The 15004-nt window shown below is 44.7% G+C and overlaps 1 protein-coding gene and 1 pseudogene across 1 annotated transcript in view; both read left to right on the top strand.

The window, feature by feature from the left end:
- LOC126484744 (lachesin-like) overlaps positions 1-15004 on the top strand; it is a 370517-nt gene that overhangs the window by 144547 nt on the left and 210966 nt on the right. The window lies entirely within an intron of this gene.
- Positions 3705-3822, top strand: LOC126485281 (5S ribosomal RNA; annotated as a pseudogene).

The raw sequence follows: 15004 nt of genomic DNA, 5'->3' as shown, positions 1-15004 counted from the left end.
TCAAGATTTGGTTCGAAATTTTCGTCAGCTAATAATAATTCTGCAATTTTTACGTGGTAACTGAAGGAACCGACTTGGGCAGGAAAGGCGGTAAACTGATGAACCGATAGATAAAGTAATGTAATGTATTAACCACTCAGTGGAAACGAATGAAAGTGGGGGAGCATGTTGCCAGAGGTCCCATAGCCGTGTACTGAATGCTGAACGACACATGGAGTGAGGTCAACATGGCTATAGCTCCAAATGGGGCTGGACCCGCAACGCGAAGCAGTAGAAGGAACGGGATAAGACAGTGTGTGTCAATCAGTGAGCAACTGTGGTGCTCTGTGGTGCTGTTCTTCATTACAACATGGCCCGGAGCCCACATTAAGATGACTTAATAGGGGGAAGAATTACCGGGAGGCTTTAAGAAGTACGATGTGGGAAAAATGTAGCGCAGGACTTTGGTATTGTTCACAGCCTTGTTTAACGTGCATGGGGAGCGTTCCGAACCACAGGTACTGCTGTCCGAAGGCGAGGGGGTGGTCGACCCAGGCGACTATAGCAGCGGATGACCACTGCATTCTGCAGCAGTCAAGAAGGGAGCCACCTCAGTTAGCAGCTGGAATTTCAACAACATTTAACAGGACTGCAAGGATCGCAATAACACTCTCCAGAATGGTATGGCTACTGCATGGGGATGGTCTCTTTGCCCGACGACCAGTACGTTGTCTTCCATTGGCAGCCGACGTCAGCGGTCTGTCTGAGATGGTCTCAAGAGGAATGGATGAATGAGGTACGGGCTCGCGTGCTGTTCTCGGATGAGAGCAGATTCTGTCCGAGTAGCGATTCTGGACGTAACCTCATAAGGCGGGGGATGAAAACATGTAAGGTACCCAGTTACAGTGTCGAACATTCGCTTTGGTGGTCCAGGTGTTATGGTGTTGGAGAGCGTAATGTTGCATGAGGGTCCTGACCTCCAACTGTTTGAACATGGAAGCCTCACCGATCAACGTTATTGTGAAACTATACTCCTTCCTCACGTGCATCTTTTCAAGGGTTCAATCGGCTCTGACTTCAGTTTTATCGAGTTTAATGCGCGACTGCAATCGAAGTCGCTCTTGCCGCGAAAGGTTATTCGGCGAATGAACTGACCTGTCCGTTCCTCCTACTTAACACGCTGTCTGCCGCACGCTTGGTAGAGGATGTTCCACCGCCATGCTAGGAAAGGCCTGGCGCGCAGCATCAGCCATGAGTCTCTCCTATGTCCGGCGGTGGTTTCGTGGCGATGAGCGTGTTAGATCCCATCGAGCACGTGTGGGGTGCGTTTGGGAGAGTATTTCAATACGTTCACGTGCACCAACGACGCATTTACCGCCGTTCATGGTCCTCCTATTAAGAACCGCGTTCCGCTTGTTGCAGTGCCCAGAGGACGGTCATTAACCGCGCTGATTTCAGTCATTGTTGTCTTTGAATAAAATTGACATTTCTGTTCGTCTCATTCCGTATTTATTTCTGTTACCTTCTCTACTATACTGTAAATGTTATTTCTATGTATGCTCCAAGTTTCATAGAGCTATGGTATTTGGCAGTAGCACTTGATGCGAAAAATTTTCTTTCGTCCTTACGTTTAGCACACTAGTGTATTACGAGAGTTCAACAAGTAACGCAACACTTTGTTTTCTCGGCCAGTTTCTCTTGAAAAAATGCGGAAGTTGTTTTGGGACAAACTGGAATACTCCCGCTTCAGTCCCTATAATTTCGTGAAGCTCCGTTTAGTGGTGGCTCTGTACGTAGCCTTCAAAATGGCGTCTGTAATAGTGGTGCATTCCCAGCAGAGAGCTGTCATTGAGTCTCCATTGGCGAAAAACCAGAGCATCGCACACGTTTATAGATACTTGCAGAGTGTCTGCGGAGACCCAGCAGTGAACAAAAGCACGTTGAGCCATTCGGCGCCCGTCTATCATCACCGCAACGAGTTCACGCAAACCTGTCAGATTTTCCGAGGAGCGGCCGACCGCATAAAACTTTGATTCCTTCAATGTTTGGCTCCAGGGTACTCGTCCGCACAAGAAAGCAAACGAACTTCTTCTCCATTACTGTACTCTTCTCCATTATCCGCACTACAGTCTCGATCTCGCACCTTCCCACTACCATCTGCTTCGCCCAATGAAGGATCACTCTGTGGGCAACAGTATGTAGATAATGGGGAAGCTGTAAATGCAGCAAGACGTCGGCTGCGACACAGACCAGCAGAGTGCCAATATGAGGGCATACACGTCCCCCAGCACAGTGGCATAAGCTGTCGCATTGAACAGCGACCATATTGAAAAATAGGGTTTTGTAGCCAAACGAGTGGGGAATAATATGGTTTAATGGAATTCTGAATAAAACCAACCTGCTTTCAGAAAAAAAAATCTTGCATTATTTATTGACTGCCACTCGTTCGTAGCAAGAGCAGGGGATAGATTCTGCATGTTCTACACGTGTCGTTACAGCGAATCGATACATTTAAATTTGTGCTGTCATTTGTTCAGCAACCAAAAATGTATTTAGATGTATAAAATTCTACCCGTTTAATTTTTTAGAGTCGGTTTCCATAGACACAGATATTATCTGTCAGTTCATCGTGGGCAGATTGAAATCTTGTGTACTATGTTCATCTAAGGCAATGTACGTATCACACTTGTGCTATCAATCGAGGAAGGTGGCACAGTGGTAACATACTGGACTTCATTAGAAAGGACCAGGATTCAAATCACAGTCCAGCCATGAAAATTTACAATTTGTATGATTTACCTAAATCACTCATGACAAAGACGGGGTGATGTGTTCGCAGAGGACATCCAGATTTCCTTCCCCAGCCTTCCTTGGTCAAAGTTTCCTTCCTTTGTTCTCCGTGATAGCAATTTATAACCAGACGCTGATACTTCAGCGTGTTTCAGACATGTTTAGATACAGCTGCACCTGCAATCTGCCCACGATGAACTGTCAGGTAGTATCTGTGTCTAGGGAAACCGACTCTAAAAAATTCAAACGGGTAGTATTTTATACATCTAAATACATTTTTGGTTGCTGAACAAACGACAGCATCTGTCAAATTTAGTATAAGTGTTCAGTATCGTGTAACTTTTTGAAGGATCCAGCATATTGGATTTGGCATGTTTTTTATGACACGTTGTAAAATTAAATATAGTGAAATTAAATAATCGCTTATTTTAAATATCTGAGGAGAGATGCTACAGATTTTCCAAGAGATAATCCTATTGTGATTACTAAGATCGCATTGCCATAAGTGTTGCAGTTCTACTGTGGATATTTGTTGAAAGCAGCAAATGTACACAGCATAATTTCGTTGGTACCATCTGGGTTGGATTCTCAGCACAGGATGATAAGTAAGTACGACACGTCAAGTTAACATCGTACCCTGTTACACAATGCGCCCTTCGTACCTATTATTCCTACTAGGAGTAATTCAAGAGCAAATTTCGGAGTGAAAAAGTTTTTTAAATCTATTTAACATCTGCACTGATGAGCCAAAACATTATGACCAACTAGTTAATAGCTTCTTTGTTCGTCTTTAGAACGAAATATATTACTGATTCCGCGTATCAGGAATTTGTTGATATGTTTGTGGAAGTATGTGGCGTTAGACGTCTACGCATGGGTCATGTAATTCGCGTAAATAACGAGCCGCTGATTTGAGTACGTGGAGATGGCGCCCTTCCAACGGCCTTGCCGCAGTGGTAACACCGGTTCCCATCAGATCACCGAAGTTAAGCGCTGTCGGGCTGGGTTCGCACTTGGATGGGTGACCATCCGGTCAGCCGAGCGCTGTTGGCAAGCGAGGTGCACTCAGCTCTTGTGAGGCAAACTGAGGGGCTATTTGATTGGGAAGTAGCGTCTCCGGTCTTCTAAACTGACATACGGCCGTGAGAGCCGTGCTGCCCACATGCCCCTCCATGTCAGCATCCAGTGACGTCGCTGGTGAGGATGACACGGCGGCCGGTCGGTACCTTTAGGCCTTCATAGTCTGTTAGGGAGGAGAGTTTGATGGCACTCGATAGCTACACTGATGGGTTGTATAGTTCTATCGACCTAGTGTAGCAGAAATTTGATTCACTCGAAGAGCCGACACGTTTACATTGATCGACGGTCGAACCTTGATAGTCCCGTGCCCTCTGCAGTCATAAGTGACGATGTCATTGAGTCAACTGTGAACACGAAGGAGTGGTCTGCTGCGGAGCTCCATGTTCAACAACGTGCGATGAACGGTGTGCTCCAGAACATTTAAGCGTGCACCAGCATTGTGCTCTTTTGGCAAGGATGGGACAGATCAGCATCTGTCCTACTTTACAGAGTACACAAGACTGCGAACGCCACGTTCTGTGAAGATTCCTGGAAGTCCAATCATTTAGCGCCTTGTCGTAGTTCCACTGTCCTACCCGTTTCCATAGATGCTCACGACATAGCATGTGAACATTCGACCAGCTTCGCCGTTTCCGAAACACTCGTTCACAGGCTCTGCGTAATAACAATCTGCCCTCTGTCAAAGTCACTTATCTCAATGGATTTGCCCTTTTCAGCACATATCTTCGCCATGGTGATCCTCGTCCGTTTTCGTTCCGCTTACATACTTCTGTTACCGCGTTACGTGCCCGCAGCGCCAACAGACGTCATCCAACGTCGCGATGGGCAATGGTCGGTAGTGTTTTGGCTTCTCAGTGTATATTACTAAGCAACTTAAACGTTACCTAGTTACAGTTTTAAGTTGCATATCTAACGGTTTCCACAGACACCGAAAATCTGATTTTCAAAATGGTTCAAATGGCTCTGAGCACTATGGAACTTAACTTCTAAGGTCATCACTACCCTAGAATTTAAAACTACTTCAACCTAACTAACCTAAGGACATCACCCACATCCATTCCCCGACGCATGGTCGCACGGTTCCAGATTGTAGCGCATAGAACCGCTCGGCCAACCCGGCCGGCTCTGATTTTCAGTGCGGCCTATTTCACATAATTACGGACCGAACTTAAAATTTTAAAATGCTGTCATAGTCTACTCGTTAATAGATATAATATTATGTTAAAGGTTTAACAAGAACTCAAGTATTAAAGTTAGAAACTGTTTATATGTTATGAGGCAAAACAACTCATGGCGCGCAAATTAACCAAACTATATTGATCCGGTATTTTTGAATGAGAGCACTTAGTTCCAACAGACTTGATACACCATTTCAGACATTTTAGAGACCTTTCATCGGTGACAACCCCACAAAGTAATGAAATGAAAAACGTTTATCGCTCACTAGATTCCCGCTGTTCGTACAGTAAAACATCAGCATCAGGCATGACGTTTTAATTTATTAGTTGTTTACCACTGCCTCTCTTTGTAACTCATTTGGCAGACAGTATCCACACGTAGCACTGACTTTACCTGCGAAATTATGTAAAATTATGTTGCTGTTCAACGTACAGTTCACTAGACAAGACGTTATAAACAAACATTGAAATACGTGAAAATATATGCTACGATCAAGCCTAAAACAAACGGTTTGACACTATGCATTATGCAGGTCTTAAATAAATGTGCAGATGTGCTATCACTCTTTGCTTTACCCGTTTTGGTGTTTACTTTTCCATTAGTCTCTGGCTGAATAATCCGGAACTAATAAAACCAAGATAATTACGGCTTTGCCTCTGTAACGACATAGATTTTACATGCCCAACGTCAAATATTTAACACACACTCGTACGTAAACAGTTGTTTGATGCTTTTCCTACATGGGAGCTCGACTCTTTTAACTATCGGGCGTAGTGTTGGGGTTATTGGTTGGACGTATAGATGGATTTAAAGTGCATTCTATAAAAAGAGTCGTGAAGCATGACACCTGAATGATGACTCATACCGTCATCTGCAATTCATACGATCCGCTTAATCTCAGTGATTTTTTGAAATGTAGTCATGACAGATGCTGTATGAATATTCACGAAAAAAACTTTATTTTTAGCTTTGGATGAAACGTTTTGTGAGTACTTTTCTAATGTCTGCCAATGGCAGTGACGTACTAAAACCAGTAATGGAAATATTTTATTTAAATAACAAAGGATCATGATTAATTTTCGGTTTTAATGAAGAATCAGTTCTCATATGACAAGGATATAGTGACATAATAACTGACTCATTTCCCCAGAAACATCGTACTTCATTAACTTTTCAGTTAAATTTTCAGCAGTTACCAGCTATTCTTATTTGAAACTAACTTTGGTGGGAATACTAAATCACATTAATTTACCCCGTTGATTTACCTTTCGCGGGCAAGTGCACTACCAACTGAGCTACCCAACCACGACTCCCGACCCGTCCTCACAGCTTTACTTCTGCCAGTACCTCGTCTCCGACCTGTCTCGGTCCGACACACAGTTTTAATCTGCCAGGAAGTTTCATATCAGCGCACACTCCGCTGCAGAGTGAAAATCTCTTTCTGGAAACATCCCCCAGGCTGTGGCTAAGCCATGTCTCCGCAATATCCTTTCTTTCAGGAGTGCTAGTTCTGCAAGATTCGCAGGAGAGCTTCTGTAAAGTTTGGAAGGTAGGAGACGAGGTACTGGCAGAAGTAAAGCTGTGAGGACGGGGCCTGAGTCATGCTTGGGTAGCTCAGTTAGTAGAGCAATTGCCGGCGAAAGGCAAAGGTCCCGAGTTCGAGTCTCGGTCGGGCCACAGTTTTAATCTGCCAGGAAGTTTCATATCAGCGCACACTCCGCTGCAGAGTGAAAATCTCATTCTGGATAGTTATGGGTATTCATTTTGGGTATTGATAACCGCTTCAGTTGCATTTAGTCCTATATTACTGGATCAATATCTGTTTCGTGGCACTAAAAGTCACATCTTCAGGTGAACACTAGAGCGGAAAAGCTCGGAATCGTTTTATCCAACATTCGTTGTTCGTTAAAACAAAACACCGCTAAAAGACAGTGTGTCATAGATTAAAAACTGCCAGATTCCAATACAGTGGATCGTCCAAAACAGATCGCACCCTAGTTTCCGAATCATAGTGATCGCTGATGGCTTTTAATGCCACGAAATCGGTTGCGATCCGGTAATAAAGGACTAAATACAGCTGAATCGGTTATCACTACCCAAGAAGAATAATTTAGGCCTTACCTTACTTTCAGCTCGTGCAACATCAACGGTGGGTCGCTCCTTTGTTATTGACAGGCTGCTTCCAGCATAGCACTCACAGAGGTCGTGAGCCTCCAGGCGAGGCAATTTTTACGTACGGATGAAAATGTCACCTTTGCGCTTCACGTAGCATGAGTATTTTCGCGGTGAGTGACGTGTGTCACGTACATACCCTTTCTGCTCTCGGGCATCGAACGACTCGGAGAGCACTCGAATGTCACGGGTTGATTGTGCTGGGGTCATGAGGTGAACTCTCATCTCTAAACTCAATTAAACTCTGGAGGCCCCATCTCTGGTGCAGTGTGGATGATATTTCGTGACGTATTTCACCATGCAATACGCACATTGCATAATATAAAATGCAGCCATGGAAGGCGATAATAATAAAGAGGACAAAAATATCTATTGTTCTACCTTCAACAGAAATTCCAGAGAACAGAAAAAAGTTTCCAGAAAATCCAGTTTATCGACATGACTCTCAGATACATACAAACCGTAATTTCTCCTAAAGACAGATTACGAGGACGTATCGTATTAGGGTGTGTTACAAAAGAAAGAACACGTGTTGAGTAGAGAAAAATACTGACCAGGTAGGCAATATGCTGTTGAACATAGTCCTGTTGCAGTGTAACTCCAGGAATTTTTTGGACAGCAGACACTGACTGAGATTTCAGGAACTGCTCGATTGAGCTGACCAACTTGAAACACCAAAGCCCCTGAGATCCACTATTTTATTGTCAAGATTTTATCTCTTGTGAATACCGTTGACCTCTCAAGACGTATATGCAGTTTAAATTTAAGCACAGCCCACTTGAAAAGACTTCCATCAGGTCACGACCTATACTGATGGATTCATGGCAAAAATGTTTCGATTGGCGTCATTAGTATTTTTATGTGTTCCTGTTAGGTTCGTTAACATCTGTGCCCATAGAGGGTGCTTCAAAACCTTTTGGTCAAAATTGTACAGATGGTTAATAATTCTGAGAAACCCCGCCCCTGTAGCTCAGTGATCAGCTGCCAAGTGGAGAACACGGATTCGACTCAAAGTATTGCCAGGAATTTTTCTTAGCAGCAGGACTAGTCTGGTCACGGTGATTGTCAAGTCTCCAACGATCATCACGATTTTCATGCCCATCGCGGCGCCTCGAGCTGTGACTGCGTGAACTGGACGGGTTGTTAGATCGGCCCCATTCGCGTCTTTGGCGGCAGTAGTCGAAGCGATCGATAAGCTAGTTATTGTACCCAACAGACTAGCACCTGGTGGCTAAAACTGGAACTAATTATTTTCCTGCGTAAATCGGTTACGCATTAACGCAGTAGAATGTCTATCAAGTTCCGTTGCCATATGATAATTACAGCCCACGCTCGACCTTTGTGAGTAGCTGCACTCTAATTATAACCTCCCGGTACGTACTGCAATGCGAATCTGGCGCTTGGCACAGAGCTGCACCGAAGTTTGTCACTCGTGGCATCACAGTTCACTGTTGATTTAAACCAGTACCTTTCGATACGCCGCACAGATTACTGAAGTCCTCCAAATTGCTATCGTAATTCATATACGTGCGAAACTAATCTGTAAAGAAGGTTGAAAAATGTATTGCAACAGTTGACGTTTTTTTAAATTTCTGTCTTTGATTGAAAGATAGCAACTTTTACATACAAATTCTAAAATTTTAAAGCTCTCACTCCGAATATTTATAATAGTTTAGGCACTTCCGCGTTTATTTACATGATACTTACATTTAATCTACAATGAATGCCCAAGCCCGCGTCACCATAGTTGATTCGAAAAAATTCAAAAATACACACGTCCTGAATGGAAAACTTTCCACAACACTTTCCTTTCTCCAGTACATTAATTCTCTGCACAGAGAAATTTTTTTTGAAATTTGTGTTGAGTTCCTATGTGACCAATCTGTTGAGGTCATCCGTCCCTAGGCTTACACACGACTTAACTTAAACTAACTTACGCTAAGGACGACACACACACCCATGCACGAGGGAGGACTCGAACCTCCGACGGGTAGAGCCGCGCGGACCGTGGGAAGGCGCCGAAGACCGTGCGGCTACTCCGCCCCGCTGCGCACAGAGATACTGCATCTTCCAAAAGTAAGACAAATCCTAAAATGAAAGTCCCTGACATTTAGAAGCAGGGAAGAGTCCATCTGGTTTCAGTTCTCATTGAATAAACTGCTGTTTCTAGTAAAATTAATTGAAATACGTAGTGAGATGTGTATCGACTAAGCGTACTTGCTAAACAAGTACATGGCAAGTGAAAACATTATGTAGTACTCATAAAGGCAAGAAATTAGACATTAACACACACTCTTTTACTACGTAGACAAATATGGTTCAGTTCATGTGACAGAAATGAAACGGTAATCCTAACTATGTTCAACTGTAGCTAAATACTAAACAAGGATATGTATGCTGTTATTAAGCTTACACATTACGTGTGGTATGGTTTCAGATTGGGTAGGGTACCATCGTTTAATTCTTTCTGATCCTGGATCAACTAATAAGTCACTAAAATAACAACAAAATATATATTTGTGTGTTGGCCCCTAAATTAAAATTTTTCATTTTCTTGATTATGGCTGGTCAGTCAGTCCCAAAAACATTGTAGAAAGCGTAGCAATACGTTTGATGTGGGTGAAGTCCAGTTTACATTCGAAACCAAGGATGATTCCAGATTCACTTGTCGAATACTGTATTATGTGCTGCGAACACATGCTACATTTGATCCTGTTGTGTGGCGTGAAGGTAAGCTGATTCTCGTGCTTGGGCTAATTCTGATGTTAAGTTTCTCTCCATTCCCATATCTACTACTTCTAGTTACTGTCTTCTTCAGTTTTTTCCGAATCCTTACTCTGTATTTATCAGACTGTTCATTCCATTCAACAGATCAGAAGTTCTACTTCGTCTGTAGTGAGGATAGTTACGCCATGAGCAAATCTTATCATCCTCTTCGAGGTATAGGTCGTACAATAAGGGTGAAGGACTGCATCCCTGTCTAAAAACCCTTTTTAACTAAAGCTCTTCTTTCTTGGGCTTCCAGTCTAAATCTTCCCTCTTTGATCATAGACATATTGTATACTATCCGTCTTCCCTTATAGCTTACATCTATTTTTCTCAATATTTAAAACCTCTTGTACCATTTTAAATTGCCGAACCATTTTTCTGGGTCGACGAGTGCTATGAGCGTGTCTTGGTTTATCTTCAACGTGGCTTCCATTATCAAGCAGAACGCGAGCACTGTCTCTCAGGTTCCTTTACCTCTCCTAAATCCAAACTGATCGTCATTTAAAAGCGCCTCAATCTTTTCCATTCTTCTGTATATTGTTCTCTTCAGCAGTTTGAATGCGTAAGCCTTAAAACTGATTTTGTGGTAGTTTTCGCACATGTGCCCTTGCTATCTTCGGAACTGTACGGATGATATTTTTCCGAACGTCTGCTTGTAAGTCTCATAGATTCTGCGCACCGATATGAATAGTCGTTCTTTTGCCACTTCCCCCAGTGATTTTAGAAATACCTTCCGGGTTATTTGATCTCAAGCCTTACAGAGCTAAAAACTTGTTAAGACTTTCGTGGCCTCTTGTTGACAAATTGGCTGTTGGCTCCTGTCTCGGGGTCGTCGGCCAACATTTGTTTGCTAATTTTTCGGACGTTTCACCAGCAAGAGTGGCTGGCATTGCCAATGCCAAAGCTGCTGGTGGTGAACTGGAGTCGAACTCCAGGGTGAAAAGTATTTAAACCGACAAACTCTGGGAGGTTGTAGGGAACATCAAAACAAATATTTTTCACTAATGTCATTTTTTCGTATGAGGATTATTTAAACCGGTGGAGCCCATATTACGCTCTTCAATTGTTGGAGGCCGTATTACGCTCTTCAGTTGTAGGCGACTGTTGTCCACCAGTGTGTAGTGCATTGTCTCTGTTTACTAATGGAGCGATACACCTGGGGTGAGTACACTGATACGGTTGGTGCGTACTACGCAGCGCACCACAACGGACGAGCTGCACAGCGGATTTATCAACAAAAATATCCTAATCGCCGTATCCCGCATCATACGAGCTTTGCTGTTGTGTACCAACGTCTGCGTGAGATCGAGTGATTTAGCAGATTACCTGGACAGGGACGCCGTCGCACGGTAAGGACGCTGCAATTTGAGAAAGCTGTCTTGCAGCATGTGGAGCGGGATTCTTCAACAGCACTCGTGCAATTGCACGTAACATGGAGACGAGTCAGACGAATGTAAGAACAGCCCCGAGAGCAATTGTTACGTCCATTTCACTTTGTTCATAACCTGGAACAAGTTGATTATCCACCCAGAGCACAATTTTCGCAGTGGTACCTGGAACTGTGTGAAATGCATCCTACATTTCCATCCTCTGTGTTGTTTACCAATGAAGCAATGTTCGGGCGTGATGGAGTCTTCAACATGCACAATTCGCATGTTTGGAGTGAGGATAACCCATACGCCACAGTTACTAGCGCTCATCAAGTGCGGTTCTTCGTTAATGTGTGGGTCGGAGTTGCTGGGGACTTTTAATTGGGCCGTATCTGCTACCTAGGCCATTAAATGGCATGCATTATTACAATTTTCTCGCCAGAGCATTGCCAGAATTGCGGGAAGACGTGCCGCTCCCTACAAGACAATGTGGTTCCGACATGACGGGGCGCCGGCACATTTCAGTCGTCGTGTCCGTCGATTCCTGGACCAACGGTTCCCAGAAACGTGGTTTGGCAGAGGTGGTCCTGTACCATGGCCTGCTCGATCCCCAGATATGTCCCCTCTGAACTTTTTGTGTGGGGAGAGATGTGCAACCTCGTGTACCCAACTCCTGTTGCATCAGAAGAGGGTCTGGTTGGCCGGATAGTAGCAGCAGCAGGAACAATTCAGGATACTCCTGGGGTTTTTGCCCGTGTCAGACAGAACATGATCCGACGGCGTAACCTTTGTTTACGTGTCAATGGAGGCCTTTTTGAAAATATACTGTAATTGAAATTGGGTTGTGTTTATGTGTTGGTCATAAAAATGGAAAAGTGTTTGTTGGTTTAATTAATTTGCCGCCAGAGAAATCTTCCTCTACCCGTTAAAATACTCCTTGTAGGAAAAAATGACATTAGGGAAAAATATTTGTTTTGATGTCCCCTACAACCTCCCAGAGTTTGTCGGTTTAAATACTTTTCGCCCTGTACGTACCGGGCGCGCTATCGTTCAAGGGCTTTACCGTGGTCATTACCGCTGCGGTTCTCCCCTTACTACCTACGGCGGTCGTTCTCTGCAGGTGGGGAATCCAGGATCAATTCATCTTGAGGCTTTTTCTTACTTGTCTAAGCCATCGTCATGTTTTTAGTATTTCTATAGCTTCCGCGAACAAGCGGGTATAATAGCCCTTCAATACAGCAAAAACTTTCATGCCGGTAAATTTTACTACATAATCAGTCCCGTAAAGAGCGTGTTCCGCCACGACCGATTTCTCTACCTGTCCCAACCTGCAATGCCGCTTATGTCGGATGATCCTGATGCTGACTACATCCAATATACAGAATACTATGTACATGTAGAAAAGTCTATGTCGGAATGACTGGACGATCAATCAACGTTGGTTTGCTGTCGAATCTGATGAGAACAACCCTATCATTGAAATATTCACAGGAGCTCACTCTCTGTCGTACCTTCACATTCATAACGAATTTCCCTTCTCAGATTGTCTAGCTTTTCTACACTGTTGTAAATTCTGATGCTCCCATCCTTAGCATGTTATCGCGTCGTTGATTATTTAATCTTTTCCTCGTGGAAACCTTCCTCTTGGCAGGCCCCTCCCGGATGTCCGAAAGGGAGTATAAACCAGAATCGTTTGCCAATGGAGAACTCATTATGACGCTTTTCAGTTACGAGACACATGTCATACAAATTATGTGTCTTTAACGCAGTGGTTTCCATTCCATTCAGCACTCTGTTGCCATTGATCATTGCTGCACACCAAGGGCAAGAGAGCGCCTGGAACCTCTGGCAGTTCCTCCACCATCTTTGAAAGGGTCATGGGTAGATAGAAGGTGACTACTAATGCCGGAAGTCGTCGGCCGCCATTGGATTAGAAGTGGGAGGTGCTACACCAAAACCACGGGTGCCCCGGCAACTGACAGTGTAACTGGACACTGAGTAGTTCCTTCCTTTCGTTATATTGATTACACCAAGCAGAAATTCTGTCCAAATTTTTCTGCATCTCCTTAAGATCGACCGACGGCGACTGTTTCCTATAAACAAGAACGAAATCTGTGGACCATGATATAGTGCTGATGATCATAGACCAAATTTAAACGAACACAAAATCTTCCACGCGGACGATCTTTTACAGAAGCTCGAAATTTAGCACGGACATCAATGCGAGATGCTTATAATAGATTCCACAACGAAACTTCGTCTCGAAACCTGGCAGAAAAACCAAAGATATTCTGGTCGTATGTGAAGTATGCTATTGGCAAGACACAGTCGATGCCTTCGCTGCACAATAGCAATGGACATACTATCTATGACATTACTGCTAACGCAGAATTGTTAAAGGCAGCCTTCTGACACTCCTTCGCCAAAGAAGACGAAGCAGACATTCCAGAATTCGAATGAAGTACGGCTGCCACCTTGAGTAACTTACAAGTAGGTATCCTCGGAGAAGTGAAGCAACTTAAATCACTTAACGAAAGCAAGCAAGTATTCAGTTCAGATTGTATAACAGTTAGGTTCCTTTCAGAGTCTGCCGATGTAATACACTCCTGGAAATTGAAATAAGAACACCGTGAATTCATTGTCCCAGGAAGGGGAAACTTTATTGACACATTCCTGGGGTCAGATACATCACACGATCACACTGACAGAACCACAGGCACATAGACACAGGCAACAGAGCATGCACAATGTCGGCACTAGTACAGTGTATATCCACCTTTCGCAGCAATGCAGGCTGCTATTCTCCCATGGAGACGATCGTAGAGATGCTGGATGTAGTCCTGTGGAACGGCTTGCCATGCCATTTCCACCTGGCGCCTCAGTTGGACCAGCGTTCGTGCTGGACGTGCAGACCGCGTGAGACGACGCTTCATCCAGTCCCAAACATGCTCAATGGGGGACAGATCCGGAGATCTTGCTGGCCAGGGTAGTTGACTTACACCTTCTAGAGCACGTTGGGTGGCACGGGATACATGCGGACGTGCATTGTCCTGTTGGAACAGCAAGTTCCCTTGCCGGTCTAGGAATGGTAGAACGATGGGTTCGATGACGGTTTGGATGTACCGTGCACTATTCAGTGTCCCCTCGACGATCACCAGTGGTGTACAGCCAGTGTAGGAGATCGCTCCCCACACCATGATGCCGGGTGTTGGCCCTGTGTGCCTCGGTCGTATGCAGTCCTGATTGTGGCGCTCACCTGCACGGCGTCAAACACGCATACGACCATCATTGGCACCAAGGCAGAAGCGACTCTCATCGCTGAAGACGACACGTCTCCATTCGTCCCTCCATTCACGCCTGTCGCGACACCACTGGAGGCGGGCTGCACGATGTTGGGGCGTGAGCGGAAGACGGCCTAACGGTGTGCGGGACCGTAGCGCAGCTTCATGGAGACGGTTGCCAATGGTCCTCGCCGATACCCCAGGAGCAACAGTGTCCCTAATTTGCTGGGAAGTGGCGGTGCGGTCCCCTACGGCACTGCGTAGGATCCTACGGTCTTGGCGTGCATCCGTGCGTCGCTGCGGTCCGGTCCCAGGTCGACGGGCACGTGCACCTTCCGCCGACCACTGGCGACAACATCGATGTACTGTGGAGACCTCACGCCC

The sequence above is a fragment of the Schistocerca serialis genome, chromosome 6 (assembly GCF_023864345.2).
Source record: "Schistocerca serialis cubense isolate TAMUIC-IGC-003099 chromosome 6, iqSchSeri2.2, whole genome shotgun sequence".
NCBI lineage: Eukaryota > Metazoa > Arthropoda > Insecta > Orthoptera > Acrididae > Schistocerca > Schistocerca serialis.
This window is presented reverse-complemented; position numbering and strand designations above follow the sequence as displayed.